Source organism: Acinonyx jubatus, chromosome D2 (genome assembly GCF_027475565.1).
Source record: "Acinonyx jubatus isolate Ajub_Pintada_27869175 chromosome D2, VMU_Ajub_asm_v1.0, whole genome shotgun sequence".
Taxonomy (NCBI): domain Eukaryota; kingdom Metazoa; phylum Chordata; class Mammalia; order Carnivora; family Felidae; genus Acinonyx; species Acinonyx jubatus.
The window spans coordinates 18,753,918-18,767,454 of NC_069393.1; the positions used below are offsets into that span (position 1 = coordinate 18,753,918).

At 40.0% G+C, this 13,537-nt stretch overlaps 1 long non-coding RNA gene across 2 annotated transcripts in view; it reads right to left on the reverse strand.

Moving 5' to 3' along the window:
- The window catches only part of LOC113596500 (uncharacterized), a 114,694-nt gene that overhangs the window by 79,962 nt on the left and 21,195 nt on the right, over nucleotides 1-13,537 (reverse strand). The window lies entirely within an intron of this gene.

Genomic DNA, 13,537 nt, shown 5'->3' on the forward strand with positions numbered 1-13,537 from the left:
CCTACAAGGGAAGACAGATCAGGTTTGCAGCAGACCTATTCACAGAAACTTGACAGGCCAGAAAGGAGTGGCAGGATATATTCAATGTACTCAACCAGAAAAAGATTCAGTCAAGAATTCTTTATCCAGCAAGGCTGTCATTCAAAATAGAAGGAGACAATCAATGTTTCCCTGACAAACAAAAATTAAAAGAGTGCATGACCACTAAGCCAGCCCTGCAAGAAATTTTAAGGGGGACTTTCTGAGGGGAGAAAAGTAGATAAACAAATAAACAAACAAACAAATACCAAAAACAACAAAGACTAGAAAGGATCAGAGAACACCACCAGAAATTCCAACTCTACAAGCAACATAATGGCAATAAATTCATATCTTTCGGTACTCACTGTAAACGTCAATGGACTCAATGCTCCAATCAAAGATATAGGGTAACAGAATGGATAAAAAAAACCCCAAGATCCATCTACATGCTGTTTACAAGAGACCCACTTTAGACCTAAAGACACCTTCAGATGGAAAATAAGGGGATGGAGAACCATCTATCATGCTAATGGTCAACAAAAGAAAGCCAGAGTAGCCATACTTATATCAGGCAATCTAGACTTTAAAATAAAGACTGTATCAAGAGATGCAGGAGGGCATTATATCATAACCAAGGGGTCTACCCACCAAGAAGACCTAAAAATTGTAAACATTTATGCACCAAATGTGACGCACCAAATATATAAATCAATTAATCAAAACATAAAGAAACTCATTGATAATAATACCATAATAGTAAGGGACTTCAACACCCAACTTAAAACAATGGACAGATCATCTAAGTAGAAAATCAACAAGGAAACAACGGCATTGCGTGACACACTGGAGCATATATGGACTTAACAGATATATTCAGAATGTTTCATCCTAAAGCAGCAGAATATACATTCTTCTCCAGTGCACATGGAACATTCTCCAGAATAGACCATATACTGGGACACAAATCAGCCCTAAGTAAGTACAAAAAGATCGAGATCATACAGTGCATATTTTCAGACCACAACACTATGAAACTCGAAATCAACCACGAGAAAAAAAGTTGGAAAGGTAACAAATACTTGGAGACTGAAGAACATCCTACTAAAGAATGAATGGGCTAACCAAGCAGTTAAAGAGGAAATTAAAAAGTACATGGAAGCCAATGTAAATGGTAACACCACAGCCCAAAACCTCTGGGACAGCAGCAAAGGCAGTCATAAGAGGAAAGTATATAGCAATCCTGGCCTTCCTAAAGAAGGAAGACAGGTCTCAGATACACACTCTAACTTTACACCTTAAAGAGCTGGAAAAAGAACAGCAAATAAAACCCAAAACCAGCAGAAGACAGGAAATAATACAGATTAGAGCAGAAATTAATGCTATCAAAACCAAACCAAAACAAAACAAAACAAAACAGTAGAACAGATCAATGACACCAGAAGCTGGTTCTTGGAAAGAATAAACAAAATTGATAAAACAGTAGCCAGTTGTATCAAAAAGAAAAAGGAAAGGACCCAAATAAATAAAATCAAGATTGAAAAAGGAGAGATCACAACAAGCACAGCAGAAATAAAAACAATAGTGAAAGAATATCATGAGCAATTATACAGCAATAAAATGGGCAATCTGGAAGAAATGGACAAATTCCTAGAAACATACACACTACCAAAACTGAATCAGGAAGAAGTAGAAAATTTGAACAGACCAATATCCAGTAAAGAAATTGAATTAGTAATAAAAAAAAAATCTCCCAAAAATAGGAGTCCAGGGCCAGATGGCTTTCCAGGGGAATTCTACCAAATATTTAAGGAAGAGATAACACATATTCTCTTGAAGGTGTTCCAAAAAATAGAAATGGAAGGAAACCTTCCAAACTCTTTCTATGAAGCCAGCATTACCTTGATTCCAAAACCAGACAGAGACCCCACTAAAGTGGAGAACTATAGACCAATTTCCCTGATGAACATGGATGCAAAAATCTTCAAAAACATATTAGCCAACTGGATCCAACAATACATTAAAAAAATTACTCACTACGACCAGTCAGGATTTATCCCTGGGATGCAGGGCTGTTTCAATCTCTACAAAACAATCAATGTGATTCATCACATCAATAGAAGAAAGGACAAGAACCATATGATTGTCTCAATAGATGCAGAGAAAGCATTTGACAAAATACATTGTTTCTTGATAAAAACCCTCAAGAAAGTAGGGATAGAAGGAGCATACCTCGAGATCATAAAAAACCATATATGAAAGACCCAATGCTGATATCATCCTCAATGGAGAAAAACTGAGAGCTTTCCCCCTAAGGTCAGGAACAAGACAGGGATGTACACTCTCGCCACTGTTTTTCAACATGGTATTGGAAGTCTTAGCCTCAGCAATCAGACAACACAAAGAAATAAAGGGCATCCAAATCGGCCAGGAGGAGGTCAAATTTTCACTCTTCGCAGATGACATGATACTCTAGATGGAAAACCTAAAAGATTCCACCAAAAGACTCCCTGAACTGACTCATGAATTCAGCAAAGTGACAGGATATAAAATCAATGTACACAAGGGGCGCCTGGGTGGCGCAGTCAGTTAAGCGTCCGACTTCGGCTCAGGTCATGATCTCACGGTCCGTGAGTTCGAGCCCCGTGTCAGGCTCTGGGCTGATGGCTCAGAGCCTGAAGCCTGTTTCCGATTCTGTGTCTCCCTCTCTCTCTGCCCCTCCCCTGTTCATGCTCTGTCTCTCTCTGTCCCAAAAATAAATAAACGTTGAAAAAAAAATCAGTGTACACAAATCAGTTGCAGTCCTATATACCAACAACGAAGTAACAGAAAGAGAAATCAAGGAATTGATCCCATTTACAACTGCACCAAAAACCATAAAATACCTAGGAATAAATCTAACCAAAGAGGTGAAAAATCTATACACTGAAAACTATAGAAAGCTTATGAAAGAAACTGAAGAAGACACAAATCATGGGAAAAGATTCCACGCCCCTGGATAGGAAGAACAAATATTTTTAAAATGTTGATACTACCCAAAGCAATCTACATATTGAATGCAATCTCTATCAAAATAACACCAGCATTCTTCAAAGAGCTAGAACAAATAGTCCTAAAATTTGTATGGAACCAGAAAAGACCCTGAGTAGCCAAAGCAATCTTGAAAAAGAAAACCAAAGCAGGAGGCCTCACAATCCCAGACTTCAGGCTATACTATAAAGCTCTAATCATCAAGACAATATGGTACTGGCACAAGAACAGACACTCCAATCAATGGAACAGAATACAGAACCCAGCAATGGATCCACACACATATGGCCAACTAATCTTTGACAAAGCACAGAACAGATGAACACAAGGGAAGCAAAGACAATATAAAAACAGGGAGGAGTACAAAACATAAGAGACTTAAATATAGAGAACAAACAGAGGATTACTGGAGGGGATGGGGGGGATGGGCTAACTGGGGAAGGGGCATTAAGGTATCTACTCCTGAAATCATTGTTGCACCATTGCTAACTAACTTGGATGCAAATGAAAAAAAAAAAAAAGAAAAGAAAAGAAAAAAAAAGATGAATAATAATAATAGTATTAGTTAAAATATACTTAATTTACTCTGAGCAAAGATTTATTCTAATATTGTTGGTTTTTCCCTAAACAGATAGCCAACATCTGACCAATTCTAAACACCTGCACTGAGACCTTGATGTCAGCCACCATAGTGTCATACTGGAGAATTGCAATAACTTTATAACTGGCTTCTACCTTTGCCCCCTTGGCTCAATTTGCAAATCTATAGCTAGACTGTTTCTTTTAAAGCACAAGTCATGGGACTTCTGGGTGGCTCAGTTGGCTAAGCGTCCGAGTCTTGATTTCAACTCAGGTCATGATCTCACAGTCATGAGTTAGAGCCCTGTGTCCGGTTCTGTGCTGACAGGCAGAGCCTGTTTGGGATTCTCTCTCTTTCTCTCTGCACCTCCCTCTCTCAAAAATACATAAACTTAAAAAAAACTCATAAATCAGTTCTTGCCACATGGCCGCCACTTTCCTCTCAGCATCATTGACCCTGAAGGTGACTATTATCCTGCATACCTTCTCCATCATTAGATCTCCAGTCACTCCCTGGCCAAGACTGACACCAAGCCTGCCATCAGAAAACAATAAAATATCCCAAACTTTAAGGCTGTGCAAGAGAGAGGTGTTAGCTCCAAGAGCAGAGAAGATGGCTGTTGACCCGCACTGGCCAGTGTTGACTCTGCTGCAACTCCACTAAGTATTCTGAACGTGCTCTTCAAAGATGTTGAAATGGGTCATGTAATCTCAGAAAGGGGGTTGTTCATGGAAGAGGAGGGAAATAAAAATTGTTATGGATTCCTAATTCTCTGCATTTGGCCCTTGAAGAAATTCAAAAGCAGTACGAGCTGTTAAGATCCTGCACTCAGGGCCCAGCTGCACAGAGGATACTTATGCGAAATGGAAGCAGCATTTCCCAGTTAAAACTGGTGTAACTGATTTTTTTCAGCAAAACCATCCATCCAAAATTCCGAAGCAGAGGTTGTAACCTTGTGGAGTAAGCCTTGCAATCAGATTTTAGCTGATGAGGTGAAGACAAAACACCCTGAGCTTTCAAGAGAGCAATTCTGGAAGCCCACGGAGGCTCTTACAATCAAAATGACAGAGTTATGATACATAATTCATACACTCACAGTTCATCCCTTGAATATTAAGAAACCAACAAATAAAAAAAAAAGTAAGATGGAAACATATGTGAAACAATATACATGGAAAATAGTCCTTAGAAGAAACATACACAAATTAAAACTACTGAGAGAAAAAAATAATTTTTTGGTGCTAAACAAGTTGAAGATCAGAAATTATCTATTCATCTTAAGAATGGGGGGTGGACAAAATAGCACTTCTAAGTACAAAGAATCAGTGGGAAGTCTATAGTGAATTGTATGAGTTATGAAGTGAAAATATCTGGGGTGCCTGGTTGGCTCAGTCAGTTAAGTGGCGGACCTCCGCTCAGGTCATGATCTCACAGCTCATGAGTTAGAGTCCCACGTCAAGCTCTGTGCTGACAGCCCAGAGCCTAGAGCCTGCTTCAGATTCTGTGTCTCCCTCTCTCTCTGCCCCTCCCCTGCTCATGCTCTGTCTCTGTCTCTCAAAAATAAATAAAGATTTTTTTAAAAGATCTGTGAAGTGAAAATATCTACTAATTATCAATTTTATGACAATGTGCGTATGTACCCTCTCTATGTAGTAAAGAATGTGGCTGGCCTTTGTCTCTGGTTCCTGGGAGGTGAACTCTAAATCCTTGGAATTTCGCAGGTGATTGGAGCATCTCTGTTGGTCATGGTGGGCACCTGGAATCACATCCGGTTGTCTGCGCGAACAAGATGACTCAGGATGGCCAGAAGGACCAACTTGTGATTAGCAAGTTGGGCTTTCAGCAATAAGGTATCAGCCCAAACTCAGAGGAGGGGAGAAGAGGTTGGAGATTGAATTCAACTATGAGGCCAATGATTTAATCAATCATCGCTGTGTTATGAGGCTGCCACAAAGACTCTGGGCACCACACTAGTTGAGCATCTCCAGCTGGCAGTACTCTGAGTATCATCACACTTCAATGTGGAGAGGATAATGCATCCCCAAAGATGAAAGGAACTTCACACTCGGAACCCTTCCAGACCTTGCCCTATGCATGTCATTTCCTTTGGATGCTTCTAATTTGTATGCTTTTGCAATAATAAATTTGTCATCTTTAAATATAGCACTTTTCTCAGTTCTGTGAGTCACTGTAGCCAATTATCAAACCTGAGGGTAGTGGTGGGAAATGTTAAACTTGTACCCCACTGAGTAGACTAAGTGTGGCCATGTGTACTCCCAAATATGTGCCGGGTAACTGACATGAGGCCAGTCATATGGGGATTATGCCCTCAGACTGCACACTTTGCTTGACTCCAGGTACCACAGCAAATTTCGTACAAACTCTAAAATATTTTTTAAACTGGCATTTTATAGTAGGATCTAATTTTTCTTTTTACATATATATGCTCAAAAGAGAAGTCAGATAATGACACTCCTCTGTCCCAAATCCTGGAGGGACTCCCATTCTACTCAGTAAAAGCCAAAGTCTGTTCAGTGGCCCATGAAGTTGAACTTCTCTGGGCATGTGCCCCCTCCTCCTGCTTTGTGAGACCCCTCCTCCCACTTCGTGAGACCCCTCCTCTCAGCACCCTGGCCTCTGTGCTGCTGCTGGGATGTTCCCCGTGTCCTTGCTGTCTCTATTGCTGGGATCTTCTCCCCACCATCAGCACAGCTCACTCCCTCACCAGCTTCCAACTTTTCCCCCGGCTTCTCTCAGGATTGTTTTTTTCGATCTTCAATTTCCTGTAGTGTGAAAATGATACATCAAGGTTTAGTTTTTCTGCCATGTATCCTGCTTAGTGTTCTCTAAGCTTCCTGGATCTGGGGTTGGATATCTGACGTTGAATTAGGAAAATTCTCCATTGTTATTATTTCAGATATTTCTTCAGTTCCTTTCTCTCTTTCTTCTCCTTCTGGTATTTGTACTACGCAAAGTTACACCTTTGGAGTTGCCCCACAGTCTTGATTTTTTGATTCTGGTATTGTGTGCTCAACATCAGAGATGGTTTCCTCAACTGCATCTCACAGATGGGGCTGGGTGAGAGGAAGGCTATAAACCAGCACGTGGTATTGAGGTGTGTGTGTCGGGCAGGGGGGTGGAGGGCAGGTGTCCAATGATCACGTCTTGGCCTTTCAGTGAGATCAAGACTGCAAATGTCACATGTGTCTCTCGGCTCCCCTGCCCCCTTAGGTGGGACAGGATGGCCAGAGGGGGCCAGAATTAGGGATTTCCCTTCTCCCAAGTCAGTTATACTCTGTTTAAATGGTTTCTCATGAGGGCAGGTCTCCACAAGAACAGATGCCCTGGCTTATTTCAAAACAATTCCTTTTCTGTCCTCTGGCTGGAAGCATGGCAGGAGTTTTCGCTGATATCCACTGTGCAAGGCTCATAGAGCTTTCAGAATTAAGACTCACAGACATGTGGGGATCCCCCATCACTAGGTCCCCTGGAGTTTTTATTTCTCAGGCTTGCCCACACCGAGCTTCCAGCAATTCGTCAATTAGATTTTAGGTTTCTTACTTCAACACTGGTTTCTGCAGGGGCTTCTGCTCTGATGGGTTGTGATTATCTGTATTTATCAGTGAGCCTCACAAATTGGGGGTGGAGAGTGGTTTGCCCTGTGACCTCACTTCTTTCGTGTATCTAAGAAGAGTTGATTTTTCAGCTTGTTCAGCTGTTAAGGCAGACTGGTGACTTTCAAGCTCCTTATATGTGGGACCAGAAACCAGAAAGTTCCTCTTTCCATCTCTGCTGAATGTTCCACACACTGCCCACTCCTGTCCCCTCTGAAGATAAGTCTCTAGCACAGTGTGCTCTGACAACCCCATCAGAAACTCTGGCACTGGGATCATTTCCTCCTTTTCTTTCCATGTATGTTTATTTTCTGTGTGGCCCTGACATGACTCTCCAGGTAGTGACATAGCTGTGGGTCACCACCAGTCTGCCTTCTTTTTGCTATCAAAGGGAAGCTTTGACTCAAAATAACACAATGTACTACAGATTATGTCTCTAGATCCCAGTAGGAGTGGAGATTAATGGCTAACATACGTCTTTTATGATTCACCACGGCGTTGAAAGCAGAGTAAAGAAAGCCAGAATGACAATGGGGACCCAATGACTCCAAACATAGACCAGAGACTTTAACAGTGGAGGAAACGTTGTCTCTCAGTGTGAAATAACTCTGTACTGTCCTTGGATGGAAGGTGATTACTCTAACATGCCACTACTTTAATAACAACAGTAAAGGAGCAGCAGGCCTGGAGCTCCACTTGGAGGAAGTGTTGAAGAGGTAACATGGGGAACATGTGCATCGGAGCCAACTTTCCTCATCTCACCTCTGCTTCCCCCACTCCAGGTGCATGTGACCCAAGGGGTCAGCAGGATGAATGTGGGTTTATTTTAAGATTGTGCAGCCAAGATGTGGAGAATTGTATGGGCAAGGGAGGGTGGGATCCATCCAGAGCAAGCTTCTCCCTGTGTGAGGGGTTGCAGTTGTGCACCAAGAAATGTGACCAGGGCTGCTTGGGAGCAACCTGTGAGTAGGAGAGGTGGGTCAGGAGGAGGGATGGGACCTGGAGACCCTCTTCCTGGGCCCAAAGGAAAGACCACCTTTCCTGGAACTTTAAGCACATGTTCTTATAATGTAATGCCTTTCTGAACCTGCCCTAATCTTCAGCCAAAGGAAAAAAAAGTGTATAAGTAAACCAATAATACATTTTATCGAAATGCTGAATGGCAGAGTATTTAAATTAAACCTCAACCAAGCAAAGACCAAAGCTGAATATCTTCATCACAGAAGAACTTCTGAGTTGAGAGTATATCTCAACTCATATCCAGAAATGTAAACTAATATTTGAATATCTACTATGGTATAAACTGTTACTATACAGTGGACTGTCTTTAAATATAGTCATCAAATTTTTTAAAGTTACCATTAAAGTAAAAGGAAAACGGTCTCGGCACTGTCACTGGCTAATCGCTTCTACAGCCGCCAAACTGCACACTCACAACACTTACACCCATGCTCACTTCCAACAAGGTCAGTGGAAGAAGCAAACTGTATCAGTTCTGCCACTTCTGTTTCCTGCTGCGTCTGCTGATGTACCCACCAAATTATTATGCATTCTTTATCTCTGATATCTCTTAAACTCCTGAACCAGACACTGATGGGAATTACGATGATCAATTTTAGGCATCAACTTGACTGGACCGTAGAGTACCCAGATATTTGGTCAATATTATTCTGTGTGTTTCTGTGAGGGGAGGTTTAGATAAGATTAACTTTATATTGGTATCCTGAGTGAAGCAGATTGCTCTCCCAAATGTGAATGGGCCTCATCCAGTCAGGTGAAGGCCTGAGAGAGAACAATGGTTAACAAACCCCCAGCGTAAGACTGAATATTTTTTATGTGAGTGACCTCAAACTGAGACCTTGACTTTGTTCCTCTCTGTGAGTCTGAACTGGAATACTGGCTCTTCTTGGGTCTCAGGCCCACCAGCTTTCAGACAGGAATGACACATACATTCTCTTGGGTCTCCAGCTTGCAAATTCACCCTGCAGATCTTGGGGCTTGCCCACCCCCAATTCTTTATAACAACTCCCTTTATATACATAGAGGATATACTTGTATACTATAAAAAAGGGTAATATACCTCTTTTGTGATTCACCTGAGCCTTGAAAACAGAGTAAAGAAAGCCAGAGTCCCTCAGAATTACAATGGGTACCCAATGATTCCAAACAGAAGACAGATAGATGATAGATAGATAGATAGATAGATAGACAGACAGATGGATAGAGATGATTGATAGATGGATAGATAAAACATAGATAGATGATACATAGGTAAATAGATGATAGATAGATGATATTTAGATAGATAGATAGATAGATAGATAGATAGATCTCCCATTGGCTCTGTTTTCTCTAGAGAACCCTAATATATGATGCTACAATTTTATTGATGCAATTCCCAAACCAAAGCTTTGTACACTGCTTGTGAAAGATGCTTTCTATTTTCAGAAGCAAATTTAAGGCCCTTATTTATTTCTATTTGTAATATAATTTGCAGGCCCTTGATGTTTCACACAATCACTTGAGGAAAATTAGTGCTTAAACCTCATACAGAAAAATGTGCCAATGGAGATATGAACTTAACTTTCAAGATAATAAAATTCTCTCCAAATTTCCATCTGCAATTCAGTTTTCATTGCACACATGCCCACTTTAGCATTTTTCCTGGAGTAGAAGAGTAGGAGGATTAAGCAAGCTTATGGAACAAATACCTGCCCTCACAAGAAGTGTCAGCAAGTTCTGGTAAAATGAACTCTTTTCTTTAAGGCCAGTATTGATTGTTCCTAAGTCTGTTCTGGTATCACTAAACCAATTAGTTCATGGAAATATTGTTAACTGCAAAGTACAGTATTAAAACAATCTCTCAGTTTTTTACATGTAATTGCAGTTATTCCAAATTATTTGGTTATCATAAGGCAGTTCTAAAACTTCCTGCATATCATGCAGTTTGTCTGTGGCTGAAGAATGATTAACAGAGGCCCTTTGCCTCTCTCAGCTCTGATCAGTAATTCTGGAGTGTGTTCTGTGCTGCATTTGAAATGCGGGAATAAACATGAGGTTTCCAAAATCCTTCGCAGCCCTCATCATGTGTGTTGTATCATCAATAATGTCTGCATGATGTTAAAATCCATATGCAATTATTGTTTCCCAAAACTAAACCATGCATCAGATTTGGGCAACTGCTGAGATGACAAACTAAAGCCAAAATCAGTGCATCCCAAAAGTAGTCGTGAGAGACATAGAAATGAAGAAGTAGAGATACAGGAAAGGCTGGCCCACTATCTCCTGTCTCTGGCAGAAAGGCATGCCTACGGGGTGAGTGGTGGTCAGTGCTGCTGGGGGTGAGCCATATCCAAGGCCCAACAACACACTGGAGTGACTTTCCAAGGACCACGTGGGCAAGAAATAATCCACAACCAAACTTCTGGTTACACCTACAGATCAGAGGACAGTTTTCTCTCATGAGAGAAGGGCCAGCGAGCAACTGGGTTGCAGATAAGATACTTTATTGATGAGGTGACTGGCATATGTGTTTCTGTGTACATCCTAATGGGCATCTGTCACAACTTGGCAATAAGAGACTGTTGATGGTAATGTCATGGCTTCTCTTCTTAAAATCTCTTTTTACTTTTATTTATAAAGAAAAATGAACTCAACCTGATTAAAAATATGAGTTAAAATGGCTAGCCATCATAATCATGTAGAAAAATGGCCTCTAAAAGTATAGACACATCTATACCAGGGAAGTGGGAGCATTTCCCATGATGAAAAATTTGTTTCCTTGTTTAATTTGGTTGTAACCAAAAGTAATCTAGAGCTCAAACATGAGACAGATAAATAATGGACTGCTGAATTTTTTAACCAACTGAGCCATAAATGCTGCACTCATTCCAGATATTTTGGTTCTCATTTGGGGAAGATATTTATGTGCTTTTGTGGGCTCTGTGATAAGACTTTATTTGAATGTGTTACAATATCCATTTGCTTTACTATGAGAACAGTTCTTACAGCAGTGAAAGAGGGCCATAAATCACAATTACCATTTCTTTCTACAGGTCAAGTTTTCTGGGTCATTTTCTTTGCAAGACCATAAGTTTTCTTGGCTACTGTTGGCCAAAGTTATCACTAATTCTCTTAGAATCAAGAGCTGAAGTTGAGTGTTGGTAAATTTAACTTCTCCTGGGTCATTGCAAAATTCTAACTTGTTAAAGTAAATGTTTATTGATTTTTACTTACCACCCAAATAAATTTATGCCAGTTATGATAATTTAGAAAATATGAATAGAAAAGATACAGAATAAATATGACTTATTCTATCATCAAAGACAACAAACACTAATATTTAAATTTTTATTTTTCTAATCTCTTTTCTATACTTAATGAAACAATATTTTTAATAAAAATTGGCTATTTTACTTCATAACTTTTATCATATCTTGCTAGTTTAAGTTAATTACATATGGTGTACTTGTTTCCATTGTATTAACTATTCATTTACAGAAGCATTTCACGAGCTACATAGCATTCTACTGTATGGGTATGCTACAAAAATATTTAACCATAGAATTATATATTTGTAATGTGATATTGGATATGTCGAAAAAAGTACAATGATGATTCAAACTGCATCTTGGAGGCATTTGCTTATTTCACTTCCAGTTACTGAAAGTTGTAAAACTGGTAGAGATTTTAAGTTGTTCACCAAAGTCTATGCTCCTGTTCTTCCTGGAAACAGAGCTGGGGACTGACTATATTCCCCAATCCCTCTTGCTTCTAAGAGTGGAGCGTGACATGTGATGCCCTGCATCCATCTCTCCCCCCAACCACATCCCATGCATGCCTCCATTGAAACCAAATTGTTCTTTGAGTAAGGTAACTTTCTCCTGGGTCTCTGTGCCAGTAGTAGTCACACTTAATTCACCTTCTACTTGTCCAGCAGTGGTTTATTTACAGTAAACGGTACCTCCACGTCCGTTCCATCTGAAAATCATCACATATGAAAAATTCCTCTTCCTACCTAAAGTCTTAAGATCTATGCTTCAGAAGCAACTCAGTCATGTTCTCCATTCCTGAATCTCTGGCAATAATATGGAATAAGCAACATTCCTTTGGCCGCAAATAAGAAACGTTCTCAATGTTATCTGCGGCCACTAGAGTTTACTGACATTTGACAAAACAAGGCAATAGCCACTCTTTCCTCACCTAGGTTAGGATCTACCCCTGTCACTGAGATCAACTTGCTTTTCACACAATAATAATGTAGATGCTCAAAGAAACCCTGGAAATCAAGTTAATAGCCTTATTTTCACAAATGCAGAAACTGATGCTCAGAGAGGTTAGGAGGCTTGTCCAACAACACATGCTACATATGCCATTGAAGGACCAGAATTAGAATTCAAATCCTGATTTCTAGTCAAGAACACTTTCCACTCACTGCTCTGAAGCACAGGCGTGTGTGTGTGTGTGTGTGTGTGTGTGTGTGCGCACACACACACACACACGGGGAAAATTATTTTCCAAATGTTATGACTTTGAAAAATAGACATTTTCTTTTCTCCAATGCTACCCCTCTTTAAAGACAAATGTACTACAGCCCAATTAGCTTTTCCAGACTGAATGACAGGCACTCATTCATTGAGCAATTATTATATAACCACCATGAATTCAGCACTACTGAGTCAGATATAATCCCTACCAAAAGAAGCATACATATGGAAAGCAATAAATTCTAACATTCTGTGAAGAGCTATGTATGATGGGGGAAATATAAAATGTTTATTGTTTAATAACAAACACTAAGCCACTCTTGAGGATCATGGTGGATTTCCTGGAAAGTGTGCCTTTAAGTTGATTCCTAAAGAGTGTGTAGGTGGGAAGTAAAAGAAAGACTGGGATTATCAAATATCATGGAACTCTGGAGTAATCCCAGCTTAACACCTGTTCCCATCTCCTTCAAATCCATCACCCTCTTATCTTCCCCATATTCTTTTTTCATTCCAATTTCACTTTTGAGTGGTGAAACAATACTAGTTATAACCATGAGAACATGTAAAATCCATACAGCCCCATAGACTTCAATTTAAATAAAAAATGCTAGAAATAAGTTCATTTTGCTGCCAATTTACACTTCTTCTTTACCATCACATTAATATTATCTGCAAAACTGAAGTATATGATGTTGGAAACATATGAAGTTTTCATGCCTGAAGGGCCACAATTTAGAAACTTTTTCTCTGTAGCTCCTTAAAAGATTGATGAAGACAGTAACCATCTGTCTGTACTGAGGAGGTAAATG